Source organism: Barbus barbus, assembly GCF_936440315.1.
Source record: "Barbus barbus genome assembly, chromosome: 9".
NCBI classification, from domain to species: Eukaryota; Metazoa; Chordata; class Actinopteri; order Cypriniformes; family Cyprinidae; genus Barbus; species Barbus barbus.
In genome coordinates this window covers 2957253-2972355 of record NC_136737.1, presented here as the reverse complement: position 1 = coordinate 2972355, position 15103 = coordinate 2957253, and the positions used below count along the sequence as shown (strand labels likewise).

The 15103-nt window shown below is 37.9% G+C and overlaps 1 protein-coding gene across 11 annotated transcripts in view; it reads left to right on the top strand.

Annotated features, from left to right (window-relative positions):
- The window catches only part of LOC306874474 (uncharacterized protein), a 207065-nt gene that overhangs the window by 28347 nt on the left and 163615 nt on the right, over positions 1 to 15103 (top strand). The window lies entirely within an intron of this gene.

The window sequence follows — 15103 nt, the reverse complement described above, 5'->3', positions numbered from 1 at the left end:
TGGTGGATGAAAAATTTGAGCGAAAAAGTCCCATAGACTTAACATTGGCACAAAATTAGTGAGATTATATCTTTGGATCACAGAGGCTTGGGGAAGGGCTAATTTGACTCGGCCTATCAATTATGTCATGTCACTGTATCCATCCATCCGTCCATCCATCCAAACGCTGGTAAAATCAGAGCAGATTCCAGCTTCAGTTCACAGTCGTCCAGCATCACATGATCAATGTCTCTGTCTCTCGTGTGTTTTTACTTTCACAAGCAACACGTCACATTACTTTACACTTACTTTACTTTCAGTTATTTACTGAGACCAATACAAACATATTTAAACTAGTGGAACATTTAACTGAAAGGTTTTGGTTTTGAGGGAAAATCTCACCTGTATTTGTTCCTTGTGGTTTATTATATATGGCTTACACTCATTAGCATGTATTTCTCTTTATAGTGACTCAACAGGAGTCACAAAAACACAATCAGACAAACATATGAATGGAATTAATGTTCAAATGTATTTAAAACACAAATATTGTTTTAGAAATATCTATGCAAGATCATGTAAAAGTAAGATTTTTTTAACTCAAAAAAAGAAACTGTAATTGAAATAGTAAGTAATTAGTAATTTGTTCTGAACACTGATTTCTCTCTCTCTTCTGTTCCTCCTTACAGAGCAGATGAAGATTCATTGTCGAGTGTCCCTCAGAATTCAGTCGGCAAAAATGATAAATGCTGTATATCATAGTTTGAGATCATCATGAAAGGAGCAGCAGACATGAAACATAAAACTGAATAAGCAATCTCAACCTGATTATAAATAGAGTAATATTTACTGCTGTATGATTAGCTCTGGATATATTATTAACAGTAATTCATATATTCAGTTTATACACACATGATAGTGAATGTAAGCAGCTTCAATGTTCTGATGATATTTTACATGGTTTGATCTTAGATTTGATTGACAAATTAATGCTGTTGTAGAGTTGATCCTCTCTTTTGAGGACATGGAGAAAGTTGTGCATGCTTTGTGTTATTGTGTTTGGATTATTGTAATGTTTTGTATCTGGGTGTGAATCAGGCCTCCCTCCCCCTCTCTCTCTCTGTGTCTCTCTCTCTCTCTCGTGCGCATGTGCGAGCGTTTGTGGAGCGAGTGAGAAGAGTGCGTGGTGAGTGACACCTGAGTGTGTTTTCTAACTTTTTTGTGTTTGTTTGTTTGTTTGTTTTTTGTGTGTTATTTTGTGTATGAGGAGTAGTTTTCTTTAGAGAAAGTTGTGGAAGTCTGCTCCCGGCGTCTTTGTTGCCGGGAAGCATGGCTGCGTCAGGTGTTACGAGTAGTGATGGTCTAACTCGGCGTCATGGGATTAAGATTTTGTGTAAATTCAGTGTGGAGGAATGTGCTTTAGCGGTTGGCAATGTAGTTGGTTGCAACGCTATTGTTTCTGCATCTAAAATGAACAACGCGGTTGTTTTATTTTTAAACGCGATCGAAAAAGCTAATGAGCTTGTTCAAACGGGAGTCCTGATTAATGACGCGCTTACACATGTTCTGCCGCTAAGTAGCCCTTCTCGAAAGATTGTTGTGTCAAATGTTCCTCCTTTTGTTTCTGATGCAAGTATTGCTAAAGAATTGTCTTCCTTTGGTAAGATTGTTTCTCCCATTAGGAAAATTGCTTTTAGTTGTAAATCACCCTTGCTGAAACATGTAGTGTCTTTTCGGAGACAGGTCTATATGATTTTGAAAAACAATGCTAATGAGCTGAACCTGTCCTTTAATGTTAAAGTTGAGGATTTTAATTATACAGTTTATGCAACATCTGAAAGTATAATGAAATGCTTTGGCTGTAACAAAATTGGCCATTTGATACGTGCTTGTCCTGAAAAAATGGATGAAAATGCTACTGTACAGACTAACACTCAGAGTAATCCTTCTGAAGTTGTGTCTGTCACAGAGGATGTTGTGGCCCCTGCTGCTGCTGTTGCGTTAGGTTCTGCTGGGTCGGTTGGGAATAAACCCACTATGGCTGAGGTTACTGCAGGTAGTTTATCTGTATCTGATTTTATGATTTTTGACACTGTTAATTTGAGCAGTGACATCAATACAGATAAAATGACAACTACTGGTAAACAGGTCAGTGAGGGTGTTGTCGGAGAATCGGAGATGGAAACAGAGACAATCTTCCAAATAAAAGGAAAAAAGTCCACCAGACCAAAGTCTTTAAACAAACCAAAAAAGTGAGGCCCTTTTAATGGGCGATTGGAATAGAGGTCCTCCCAGTTTGCCTGGAGGTTTAATTTGGAAGAAAGGCGGATTTAAATATCTTGGCATTTTTTTAGGGAATGATGACTTTGTTACAAAAAATTGGGATTGTATGCTAGAAAAAATGAAAGGACGTTTGCAGAAATGGAAATGGCTACTCCCCAAACTGTCTTATCGAGGTCGTACGCTCATAATCAACAATCTGGTGGGCTCCTCTTTATGGCATAAACTTGCTTGTGTCGATCCGCCTATGGGACTGTTACCAAAACTTCAAGCAGAAATGGTCAATTTTTTTCTGGGACAATTTGCACTGGACTCCTCAAAGTGTGCTTTTCCTGCCAAGGGATGAAGGAGGTCAAGGCTTGGTGAATCTGGTCAGCAGAGGAGCGACTTTTAGGTTACAGTTCATTCAGCGACTGCTGATGGGTCCCCAGAATCTAGTGTGGAGACCATTAGCACAAACCATTTTATCTGGGGTGAACGGAATGGACTTCATGCTGCACTGTTTTTGACGGACTGTACTCTCCTGGATTTGTCTAGACTACCTTCATTTTATAAAAGTCTTTTTAACACTAGAAGTCCCAGAAATTTGTAACCCTCCTTTAGCCAAGTGGATGCTAACTGGCTAGTCTTTTGGCTATCATTAGCATCAATTCATGTGTAAATGTAGTCATTACCTGAGCAATCTGCAGGGGGGTTGGGGGTGTGTGTGTGAATGGTTGCTGGTGGCTTGTTTGTATGTGTGGGGGAGGGAGGGCTGCTAAAAGCAGAGAACTTCATTGACCATGTCTCACATTGGCATTGCCAAGTCAGCAGTCTTCTCCATTATTGTTGTTTCAGCGAAGAGATACCCAGAATTTATACTGTAGGGATGGTCATTAATTGAAACTCAAATGTAAATATTCTAATATTTTGAGATACTGATTTTTGACTTTCATCAGCTGTAAGCTATAATCAAACAAAAAACAAAACAAAAACTTTTGAAGTGTTTTACTTTACATGCAATGAATCTAAAACATATGAAAGTTTCACTTTTTGAAATAACTTACAAGAAAAAATGAACTTTTTCACAACATTCTAATTTATTGAGATGCACCTGTATATTTAACCGTGGTAATATTTTAATCCCGGTTTGTACTAAACTCATCTGGTGGGTTTGCTGCCAAAAAGCTCTTTTTTCAGTTTCTTCTGACCATAGAAGCCAGTGCCATTTGAAGTTCCAATCGTGTCTGACAACTGAATTTGTTGGAGTTTGTTTTTGGATGAGTGAGGAGAATTTTCCTTGAAACCCTCCCGAACATGTAGGTGATGTAGGGGATGTTTAAATGTTGTTTTTAGGTTTCTGACCCAAAGACTCAACTAATCTTTACAATTTTACAGCTGTGTCCTCTTCCAGGCAGATTTTTAACATCTTTAGTTGATTGGAAATAATTTTTCAATGCTTTAACTAATTTCTTATTCTGCACATCAGAATTATATTCTTAGGTTTTACTCCTTGTGATGGATGATTAAGGGAATTTGGCCTTTGTGTTCCTCATATTTATAATCCTGTGGAACAGGAAGTCATGGCTGGACAATATCATACTCTTAGTCACCCTGGTGTGCTAAAAAATATAAATATGAATGGGAATATATGCACATACACGTACATATATAGCTACATATACGCGTGTGTGTGTTATATTACACAATTCAAGATAAGGGGGCAGGGAGGGCTGCTAAAAGCAGAGAACTTGATTGACCATGTCTCACATCGCTGTCACTTGCGCATAAACTCCTTAGCCGGAAAACCACCATCCTCGGCACAGTCAACAAGATTCGCCGGGAAATCCCTCAATCCGCTAGACACACAGATCGCAATGAATTCACCACTCAGGTATGTTGCAGGTCTTTTGTGGTTCTATGTTTATGTGTTTCTAATTTTTAGAATCAACACCACCAAGTGTGTCATTGTGTGTAAAAGTGCTATGAAAATAACAATTTATCTTATTTATTAGGTGTTTTCAACCACTGCTGCTACGCTGACGGCGTATGCGCCCAAACGGAAGAAGACCGTCTACATTCTTAGCAGCATGCACAGCGTGATTCAGACTGATAATACCACCAAAAGGACGCCAAACACTGTCACCCTTTACAACACCACAAAGTGCGGCGTGTACTCACTCACTTTTTAATATTATTTGTAAATGTGTACAAATGGTTGGTTTCTTTTTTATTTTATTTTGTACTGTTTTTATCAATAAATCTCAGCAACAAAGGAAAAAAAAACGTGTGTTGATTTCTCCCTAAGATGGCAAAGTGAAACACCAGTTTCCTTGAAGTGGCTCAGCATGGCCCCACATTGTTTACATAACAAAAGCAACTGTTCACAGCCAATTAAGGATATTAGCCTAAAGCCTTCCAGCCCATCGGCTGTCCTGCGGGTTTTATAGGTAGAAAAGCCAAATGGCTGCTCTCTGGGACTTCTAGTGTTAAAGTGTGGAGACTTTTTAAACATAAATGGACAGAGTCAGCCACCTCTCTTTTCTGGTTGCTTGAGGAACCTGTCGTGTTTGGAAGTCGCCTTGATGTGTCAGGAGTTGACCTTCCAGGAATAAAAGACTTGCTTGTGTCAAAGAAGCTATTGCAATTGAAAGACATTGTTGAAAAAGCAGGACCTGGACTAATAAATGTAGAAACTGTGGCTATACATCTGGGAATAAGATCAGTGAGATTTGTTAGAGGTTTTCTGAACAAACTGGATGGGGTTTTAAACTCCAAGGAAAAAGCTCTACTTGAGAGTTACAGTATGGGTGATATTGTCCCTGATGCTAATGACCTCTTCCCAGACATCAGAAGTACACCTGATCTTGAAGAATCCTCACATAATAGTCCTCTGTTGTGTTTGAATACAAATGAAAATGTTGATTTTTGTACAGTTAAAGGTTAGATCTTATACAAATGTATTGTGAAGGTAATAAATAAACATACATTAAAAGACAGAATTGACACAGTTTGGAGAGACAAACTAGGAGTGGTAGAGGAAATAAAACCAGAGTGGAGAGTACTATACAAACCACCATTGACTAAAAGAGCAGGTGATCTTCAGTGGAGAATACTGCATGGTGCAATCGCTGTAAACGCCTTTGTGACGAAATTGAATCCCACTGTAAATGATAATTGTCCTTTCTGTTCAGAGAGAGAAACAATATTCCATTGTTTTATGAATTGTGACAGACTTTCTCCACTCTTTGATCTTTTAGCATTTTTATTCTCTTTATTAGGGATTTCTTTTACAAAGCAATGTTTTATATTGGCTTCAAGTATAGTAGACTACAGAAATATAAGTGTCAATTAATGAACTTTATTGTTGGTCAGGCCAAATTAGCAATTTATATTTCCAGAAGAAATGAAATAGAACAGAGAAATGGGCAACATATTGTTTCAGTTTTTAAGAATATGTTTAAATCAAGAATTCTTGTTGATTTTAATTATTACAAGATGATGAATGCAATCAATGTTTTTGAGATTGAATGGTGTTGTGATGTTGGTATGTATTCTATACTTAATAATGAGTTGTTTTTTATATGTGACTTAAGGTAAAATCATGTAGTGTTGTTGGTTTTTTTTGTTGTTGTTTTCTTCTGTTAAATAACAAATAACTGTTGTTTAATAAAGCGTGTTAAAACTCAAACTCTCTCTCTCTCTCTCTCTCACACACACAAACACAAACACAAACACACACACACACACACACACACACACAGGATGCCTTCTTTTGCTTTTAAAGGTTCATCCAAGAAGTTCACAAGCACCCATTTGGCTAAGTACATTTACAGTTTATTTAATGCTATACTATGGGAATCGTCTGGAGGTCCGGGGCGCGGGGGACGGCGGCTTCTCTAGCGGCTTCGTCTACCTCCTCATCCTCGGAAGCTCGACGGGATTCCACGGCCCGGCATCCTGGCCCGACGGCCGTACCACAGGTGCGGTATCAACCGGACTGCGGGTCCGGCGGCTCGCGTCTCTGGCGGCGGCGGGTACTTCCCCCAACGCTCCCTTCCTGGACCCACGGGTAAGAGACCGGTCTCTCGAGGAGAGGCGCGCTCGGCATTTAAACAGCGGCGGTGATGAGGCTCCATTCACATCAGGTGCGCCTCACCACACGCCGCCATGCAGCCCTGGCTGTTCAGCGCCCCTTCTCTCTCACACACCCACTCCCGTCGGGAGCCTGGTGAAGGGCGGCGAGTACGGGACGGGGTGGTGATGATGATAATAAGGGGGGAGGCAGCCGACTCGTCACAGTATGTAGTGGGCCGGTCTGGGCCAAAATGCCAGTCCAGCCCTGGTGACATAGCACAATACAAGTTACTTACCAAAATTACGGCATCATCCAATAAGTGGGAGACCACTTGATTTTTTATTTTTTTTTGTTACCCACGTGCGTTTTTTTTGGTTCAAATTTTTCCTTTTTTTTAAATCTCAGATTTTCAGGCTGTGGGGCCTTGCAATGAGGGCACATTTTAAATCCATTAAAGATTTTGTCCAGACAAGCAGGGCAGGTGTTTTTCAGCCCCCCTCCCCTCTTCGACATGATGATGCTGTAAACCAGAAAGAGGAAGGTATAGAAGAATCTGTTATAATCGTTTTGTGACTTTCTGAGCCTACATCAAACTTGAATTGGTTAGTAGTTACTCCCCTAATGTTAAATGGACATCTACATGGGTTTAGCAACAGATATGTGCTGGCACAGAATATAACACTATTTGCTTTAAAGAACCTTTTGAAGAATGGTATTTGATTTGTACAGTGAAGAAAATAACTTTTATCCTTGGATACTTACTGAAATTTTGGGATGAAGAAAATATTAAAAAGGGAGAAAATAAAGGTGACAAAGTAATTGACAGTAATTTTGGTTTATAAAGTTATATTTGGATTTATAAAGTAATATTTGGGTTCCTCACAAATAATCTGCAGACATAAGTAGGATTACACATGATACAAAATAACATTACGAAATTAGTTCACAGGAAATATGATGGTAAATAACAATTACAGCTGAGCCAATACTGCATGAGTTTGGGTTGCCATACCAACATGCCTAGTTCTTTAGTGTTAGGGCAATAGGGGTTATGCGCAACAGACTTCCGTATTCTGCTAACCTGGTCTCGTTGCTCTCGGTTCACGCGTTTTGCATATGCCTCGTTAAATATGAAGCTGTTTTACTCAAGATGCCTTCAAAGTAGACACTAAAGATAATCATAACTAATGTCTATCACATATGTGGGTTGATTAATACAATTTTTTTTTTTATTATTATTTTCACTAACATTTATATATAAGTCGAATAAAATGTCAATAATAAAAACAGCTAGCTAATTTAACTGATTACCTTAAAAGTCCATTGATATCACTATTATTTAATACTGTTATTAATGCACTCTCCGAGAAGCGGAAGCGATGAGACCTGTTTTCCGGGTTTCATCATATGACGTTCAACATTTAGCGTATTAACATGCTTCTGGATTGCTCTTTATAATGCTTTGGTTTAACTTGTTTTTAAGTTTTGTGCTTTTATCTATCTCCTTCTCTGGTACCCCAGTGTCAAAAACATTAATTAATTATATTTCAGGCATAACACTAGCTTTTCTTCACCCCATCTCTAATGCAATCTAGTCCATTCATGGGGCTCATTAACAAGCTAAGTTACACGTAAATGTAGCCTACACATACTGCACAAACACAGAGCAACTGCATTTCGATAGCTACGGACTATATTTCAAACACATTCCTGACTGTCTAAAAGTAGGCTGCTGTTTTGATAACCCAAACCTGCTAGATTAGGTATATAATAAATAACACAGGCTTGAGATACCTACCAATCTGTGGACGGTGATCCTCGCAATGACTGGAAAAAATCGTGACGTTATGGGATGCGCGTGTGATGTGTCGCCGTCATAGCAACAGACTCTTCTGATTTAATATCAGTTTATTGAATCTTTATCTGCTTTTCTTTTTTTGGTTGTTTATATAGACCTATCTGTCAATGTCCAATAAACAGTAATAATAATTTGTAAATTAGTCCAAATATTGTTTGGACAACTGACTGGAGGGCGGGGGCGCATGCAAATCTGTGGACTCATCACGGAGCTGCCTGGCCAACTATCGGTCAATCTTTTTTTTTTTTGAGGACAGGGCAAAACAAAATGACAAATGACATTGTAACAAAGTTGACTATTAGACTTTCTAATAGTCTGATAGACTACATTTGAGAGTTTCTGACTGAGGCCAATTAAGCAGACCTGGCAATCTGTGTGTCGCTCACGGATAGGCCACCGTGGACCGATCACGGATTTCAGTTATAGACTCAAAATTATAGGCTACTCACGTTTGCATTAAAGCCTACATCACTCATCGAACTTTCGGTCTTGTAGGCCCATCAGTTTCGGTTGATGAATGACAGATGAAGCTTAGGCCAAATTATTTTAAATGAAACAACATTAGGGTAGCTACAAGCCACTGTGTGAGACCCGAGGCTGTCCGTGAATCTACCGGAAGATCCCGTGCAGCCGCCACAGAAATTCACAATAAGCAAAAGGCTACAACCTGATCAGACTGAATTATATGAAAAGAGCGAAAACAGGGGTAGATGAGAGATTGACAGGTTAACTGCCATCGCAGATGCCGTCTTGAAGACTTCTTTGGCCTAAATAACGTTCAGTGAGGATGAAACTGAGGTGACCACGGAAGATTCGTGATACCGTCACGGAACTTGAGCCGATAAGAGGAAGCTATAGCGCTCAAACGACTACAGAGCAATCCTTCAGGCATGGTGAAAAATATTTCACGTGAAGTATATTTGAAATAGGTCTTAAAGTGCCCCCAATATTTAAACTGATAGGCTTACGTTTCCAAATAATGGAATCAGCGTATCTGTGTGTGGAACACGGATGATGCCTGTCACTGACTTACATTGATATCATTTCCGTGAGCCCATCACGGACTCTTCGGCAATTCCGTGATGCCACCATGGATTTGGCGTTAAGAGTCCGTGGACACGGAATTCTGTGAGATCAGGTTGATTCTGTCATGTAGGTTTGAATCTGATCCATCTTCACTTTTATTCACTTGAGATGCTTTATATCTTGTTAGTCAATAAAGAGAGAGATCTGTCTTTTACTTTATATTTGCTAAAAGTATTAATCTTTTATTGTCCACGTTTGTTGTCTGTTGATTTTTCTTGCGTCACGAATGAATAATTTCATAATTCTAGTTACATCTATAAAAGCCATTAAATATTGTTTTTGGGAAGGAATGGGCAATACCTCTTATTTTACCGATATTTTCAAGCCCAGTATCGTCGATACCATTACCTCTAAATTAAACAGATGTTTTAAATTATTAAAATAGTATAATCAATAATTATACTCACTTAATATTATATTTTAAAGCCTTTTTTATTTTTATTTTTTTTTACATTTCATAGGCCCTTTTTTATTTAAACTGTCAGAAATAAAATATACTCAAATTGTATTTTAGCTCTTTACTGGAGCAGTAACCTCAAAGGTGCACCTATACCCTGAAAAGGGAGCATATTAGTACCATACAAGTATGCAGGGCCGGCCCAAGCCTTTATGGGGCCCTAAGCAGAATTTTATTTGGGGGCCCCTTGGTGCTGCCAATATGACTGGTTATTGTCAAAGCTTGATTATTCAAACACTATAAATCTAACACACCCATTATCAGTGTTTGTTGTAGCTGTGTTGCTTAGGGGGCAGTTGTGGCCTAATGGATAGAGAGTTGGCCTTATAACCTGAAGGTCGTGGGTTTGAGTCTCTGGTCCAGCAGGGATTGTAGGGGGTGAGAGTGAATACTCAACACTCTCTCCACCTTCAATACCACGACTGAGGTGAGACCCTTGAGCAAGGCACCGGACCCCCAACGACTCCCCGGGCGTCGCAGCATTGGCTGCCCACTGCTCCGGGTGTATGTTCACTACTGTGTGTACACTTGGATGGGTTAAATGCAGAGCACAAATTCCGAGTATGGGTCCCCATACTTGGCCACAGACCACTTCCCTTTCCTTTTACATCATACTGCATGTTTTTACCCTTCTGTGATTTATAATTGTAATAGTTGCAAACTTACAACAGTGGTCAAGTGTTAATTTTCACTTTAACATTCAAAGTCTTAGGTCAAAGTTTCACAGACAGACTAAACCAGGATTAAACCATAGTTCAATTAGGACATTTAAGTGATGTTTATAAACATGCCTTAGAAAAAAAATCATTACAGGTGTTCATCATAAGACAAAACAAAAGCACTGACATGTTTTAAGATCAGTCAGTGCAAGTTTCTTTTAGCTGAAATAGCTCATATTTACATTTTAGTCTAGGAATAGGCTTAAGCCTTGTCTGTGAAACAAGAAACCGGGGGTAAAGTATTAAGTGGCATACTTAATGTGCTGAAAAGTAGCTAAATAAACAAGCAGACAATGCATTTACAGAACAGAATGTTATTTTAACAACATAAATATTAATCAAAGTAGTACTTTTATTACAAGTCATACTTTTTATAATAAATATTAAACACAACAGAGAGCATCTATATAAAACAACAACAACGGGAAGTCGTGGCCTAATGGTTAGAGAGTCGGACTCGTAATCCGAAGGTTGCAGGTTCGAGTCTCCGGCCGGCAGGGATTGTAGGTGGGGGGAGTGAATGTACAGCGCTCTCTCCACCCTCAATACCACGACTGAGGTGCCCTTGAGCAAGGCACCGAACCCCCAACTGCTCCCCGGGCGCCGCAGCATAAATGGCTGCCCACTGCTCCGTGTGTGTGTGTGTGTGTGTGTGTGTGGATTTGTTCACTACTCACTGCTGTGTGTGTGCACTTGGATGGGTTAAACGCAGAGCACCAATTTCGAGTATGGGTCACCATACTTGACAATACGTCACGACTTTACTTTTTTTACTTTAACTCTTAATTTATATGTAGCTAATTGAGGCATAATGATATTGGAATATAATAGCAAAGACGCAAAATGTAGGCTGAGGTAAATAATGTTAAGCTGTTATCAGTTTATGAAACAGAAGCTTATTGTTATTACAAAAATATATACCCAGGAAAGTTATGGCAATTTTTACTGATCTGACCAGGTGTGCATTTTCCAAAAGCAACTATGGTCGCAAGTTCTGTCGTTACAAATAGAGTTCAGTGGAAATAACGACCACAGTTAGCTAACAATGGTTTTGAGAAACGTACCTCTGATTTGTGCTATGTTAACCCCCCCCCCAAAACGCTTTGGCTGGCGCTGAGCCTGAGAAAGACGAGCTCAGAAAAAAATAAAAAGAAAGACGCGCTCTGTGCTTTTCATATTTCATAACTGTTCAGTGTTTTCAACCAAATACAGTTTATTTTAGGTTTAAGACATTTAAATACACTTCAGTTAAGTGAAAAAAAAATACATTTAATTTGTTAAATAGGCTACGCGCTGATTTCTGTGGAAAGCAATAATAATCCTTTAAATTATTACGACATGTTTTATTCCTATCAAATAGTCTACATATTGTGTAGGTTACCATAAAGTTTACTCTGTTTTTCTCCCAGCTAACTGACCACTTACTTTCATGTATTTCGGGAGAAATAGGTGAATTTACGTGATGTTAATCCGACGGATCACCACGGCAGCGTGATAGGTTATCATCAACATGCTCATTATTGTGCCTGCATGACACGTCGCTATGGAAATAATAAAAATTATATGTATAGAATATTGAATTATTTAATATTTCACTTTTGTATAATTACCTCTGTCCATTGACATATATCACGAATATAAGATAAAATAAAATAAACAGTCATTTCATCTAGACTACTCTTGGGGGCCCTGTGGTGGCCACGGGGCCCTAAGCAGCCGCTTACTTCGCTTATGCCTTGGGCCGGCTCTGCAAGTATGCATGCTTTAAGGGTAGATAAGTTACAAAGCTGCACCTATACCCTGAAAAGGGAGCATATTAGTACCATACAAGTATGCATGCTTTAAGGGTAGATAAGTTACAAAGGTGCACCTATACCCTGAAAAGGGAGCATATTAGTACCATACAAGTATGCATGCTTTAAGGGTAGATAAGTTACAAAGGTGCACCTTTGAGGGTATCTCATGAAAAATAAACATGGTGTTACATAAGTACTAAAATGTATTATTATTATTATTATTACCATGGTAAATTTGTGGTTACTGCAGTTTTACTACAAATACTGTGGTAAACTGTGGTTACTGTAATAAACCATGGTTAATTTTTGTAAAAGGCTGCCAGGCTGCGGTACACCTAAAGGTGAAACTTTAGCATATTTTTTTCTGACAGATTTATTAACAGCAAGTACAGAACCTAACACAATCCATTTTAAATTTTAACAACCAGTTTAAATAAATGTACTTGCACAAACTAGTCTATTTAAAATATTACATAATTAAACCAAGTTTGGGGTTAGTAAGATTGTGTAATATTTTTTAAATAAGCCTCATGCTCACCTAGGCTGTACTTATCTGATCAAAAATACAGTAAAAACAGCAATATTGTGAAATATAACCATTAAAATAACTATTTTCTATTTCAATATATTTCAAATGTAATTTCAAATGCATCTGTGATGCGCAGCTGAATTTTCAGCATCATTACTCAGTCTTCAGTGTCGCATGATCCTTCAGAAATAATTATAATATGCATTTGCTGCTCAAGAAACATTTCTGATTATTATTGCTGCTTCATATATGTGTGGAAACCGTGGTGCATTTTTCAGAATGAATTTTATACATAGTAACAATGATATGTAATGTAATGTAATAATGTGGCGATGGTTTCTTAAGATCTACTTATGCTTCTGATGCTTTTGTGAAACGCAGCTCTATTTGACTGAGCCATGCGTCAGCTGTCTGTGATTGATTGCTGTTATCTTTCAGCATTTGCGTGTTCCGATGAGCAGGAGAAATATCTTTATCTAACACAATTAGACTAACACAGAAGTTTATTTTATGCACCGAATTTCTTTATAAGTACAATTAGTGGTTAAAAATGCACTTTAGAATCGATCATTTTATGTGAGGATCGATCCTTTCGATACAATATCAGTATCGATACTTTAGGATCGATCCACCCATCCCTTCTTTTGGGGCTTAATTACATTTCTCAATAAAGCATTTAAATAAACTACCTAATAAAATCCCCCTCACACCTGACTGTCTGTCTATCAGTAACTGTTTTAACATCATGTTTGTTTGATACGTTGTGTTATAGATATTTTTGTTATAGAGGTTTTGTACGGGGTCATTTATGGATAGTTTTTATCGGTCTCAGTGCTATTGTTGTGCCTGCTAACATGTATAGCTATCTAAGGTCTTGTCTTGTTTCTCTTCACATATAAAATCAGGAAACTATTATGCTGTTATTAGAAAAACAAAGTTCTTTAGATTCATGTGGACAAATCACGATGTCCGATAAAGATAGTCGTCAATGTCTTTATAATAGTGGTATTTTTTTCTTTATCATTTGAGAAATAATTGTGATACTTTTCAACAGAGCACTTTAATAGGCTTTCAGTAAATATTGTGACTCAAATAATCAGTTTCTATCAGCAAGCACTCAGAATAAAGTGAGATGATCTGCTGCTGATCCTGAATGGCTTGTTTAATGAGTGTTTATAGTCTGAGGCTCATCAATATTCATAGAGCTGCTGAAAATCCTCTTTATTTCATGTCAATAGATCCTGTTTTCACCTCATTCATTATGCTGATGACCTCAGATCTGTTAATTGCCACATTAAGCTCGTTTTATTGGTGTTAACAGACTTAAGCAAACGACACGATCAGCTATTGTGTCATTACAGGATGTACCGTCACTATCATGTAATGGGATTCTTTAATACTGTTGATTCTTTAATACATTTTAGGTAAACACATGATGAGAATGAAGGGTGTTGGTGTGTGACACGAGGGCCTTCATCCAAGGATAGAATAGCAAGTCTGAGAATGTGCTTACATGACCACCGCCATTGAAATGACCATCATTGGCCGAGAGATAACACTCTGAGAGATGAGACTATAAGACACATCGAGACTCAAAAATCCTTGACATTTATTAAACGTTGTCTGTCTTATTTTTCCCCTCTGTAATTAAATCACTTTAAAGGATATTATATTCACAGAGATATTATATTCACAGAGATCGTCTCAGTCAAAATTTCATTTTAAAGTCGGATTCAGGGTTTGGGGATCTGTTCTTACACTTCTCTGGTAAATTAATTTTTGTTAAATGTAAATAATAATTTTACATTTATGTTTGTGATATTAATAATAATAATAATAAAAATAGATGTAGTTACTTTATGTTTTTATATTTGAATAGGACTGCAGACAGAAACTGTAAAGATGAGTGTGTCAGTCATGTCAGAGTGAGAAGTATGTTTTTCAATAGAGCTCTGTATTTCTAATGGAAAGAACTCAGAATATTATACTCAGAATAAAGTGAGATGATCAGCTGATCCTGAATGGCTTGTTTAATGAGTGTTTATAGTCTGAGGCTCATCAATATTAGATTAGATTCAGAGCTGCTGAAAATCCTCTATTTCATGATAATAGATCCTGTTTTTAGCTCATATTATGCAGATCTCCTGTAAACTGCCAGTTAAAGTTAATTTCATTCTTCTCATCAGACTTGAACTATGCAGTTACTATTATGATATCTACAAGACACAAACGTCCTAACAGCATTTATTTCATCATTAGTCTGTTAGATTATATTTAATATAAAACAACACAAAACTAAAAACCAATGAACAACAATTCTAACTCAAATGGAAGGAATTATG